Source organism: Gavialis gangeticus, unplaced genomic scaffold, assembly GCF_001723915.1.
Source record: "Gavialis gangeticus isolate Ggan-Ray unplaced genomic scaffold, GavGan_comp1, whole genome shotgun sequence".
In the NCBI taxonomy this organism is placed as follows: domain Eukaryota; kingdom Metazoa; phylum Chordata; order Crocodylia; family Gavialidae; genus Gavialis; species Gavialis gangeticus.
The window spans coordinates 132,721,369-132,723,071 of record NW_017728992.1 but is presented as its reverse complement, the minus strand read 5'-3'; positions in this window follow the sequence as shown (position 1 = coordinate 132,723,071).

The window sequence follows — 1,703 nt, the reverse complement described above, 5'->3', positions numbered from 1 at the left end:
GGTTAGCATCCACACTTGAAGAGGGGCTGCAGAAATGGTGTGTAAACTAGAATCCTTCTCTCCCTTCCCTAATCTACATTAAGAGCTGCTGGACAGTAACCTAGCACTGGACCATAACCTACCTACGTTGCACATGTGGCATTATGATGCATGTATTTAAGCTGCAAACAGCTGTGCCGGGCTCTGGAGCTCAGGCATAAGCTCCATGCTGGTGGTGACTGCCGTGCACCTCAGAGCAGACAGCAGGAGGGCTGTGCTGCCTCAGGGCCAGGCTCTATCCCCACTGTCCGCTCCGAAGTGCACAGCAGTCACCACCAGTACGGAGCTGATGCCGGAGCTGTGGAGCCCCGCACAGCTGTTTGCAGCCTGCCTGCTGCTTGCTGCAGCTGCCCAGAACCCAGGCTGGCTACAAACACCTGTGCCAGGCTCCAGAGCCCTGCCATCACCTCTGTGCTGGAAGCAGGGGAGAGACCGAGGTTGTGCTGCCTCAGGCCCATCCCCCACCACCCACTCTGAGGCGTGCGTGCACGCGCCGGTACAGAGCTGATGCCGGAGCCCAGCACAGGTGTTTGCAGCCTGCCTGTTGCAGCAACCCAGAGCCCAGGCCAGCTACACGCAGCTGCTCTGCGCTCCAGAGCCCAGTCATCAGCTGTGCTGGCAGGGGAGAGGCTAGGGTTGTGCTGCCTCAGGCCCTGCCCACCGTCTGCTCCGAGGCGCGCATGCAGCTGTTTGCAGACTCCTGGCTGCAGCCAGCCCCAGCTCTGGGTAGCTGCTGCCAACTATGGAGCCAAGGCTGCTTGCAGCAGGGCTTGCAGCTGAGCTGGTCTGATGCCCACTCGCTCCAAGCCCAGCAATGACCCAGTCCCCCTACTGGGATGAGACTGGCGCTGCCCCTTGCCAGGAGCGATGCATGTTTGCAAGCTTAGCTGTGTGGAGTGGGTGGGTAGTTGGGCTGATGGGCAGACTCTGGGCCGGGGCCTCGGCCAGCTACACTGCAGCCTGGGGTCTGGCTCCCCAGGGAAGCACAGGGGCTCCAGCAGGCCCAGGACATTGTTGGGTCGGACTTTGTCTTGCAGCCCAGAAGCCCGGCTCTGTGCACCCATGCATCTGGTTCTGTATGTTTGTCTGCCTCTGGTTCTGTGCATCTGTGCACGTGTCTGTTCCGGTTCTCTGTATTTGTGCATATGTGGTTCTGTATGTGCACGCGTGTGGTTCTCAGTGTACGTGGGTGAGTGCCTGGTTCTCTCTCTGCTCTCCTTTCTCTCTTTCTTTCTCTTTCCCTCTCATTTTTTTTTCTCTCTCACTGTAACATTTAACAGAAAAAGTACACAATAAAGGCAATACTTATGATTATTAAATTTACTAATATGCAGTGCATCTTACCATATACCATCCCCCACCCCCAATTTTGTTTCTTGGCATGCCGGCACGCTGGCACCTTCCAACGCAGACATTGTGGGTTTTTTCAGCACTCCAGCCAAAAAACGCTGCCTACCCCTGGTTAGATTTTTTTACTCAGCAGGGCAGTTGGAAGAGTGCCAGGGCCCTCCGCAAGCCAGATCTGGCTGATAGGCAGCATCCAGCTGTAGGGGTTGTTCAGTCTGATGTTGATCTATCTGCTTGTAGCAGGTGAGGGGTGGAGGCGGCCCTGATCTGGATGTGCAGGGGGCAGAGTGGCTTCAACGTGGATCATCGCAATGTGG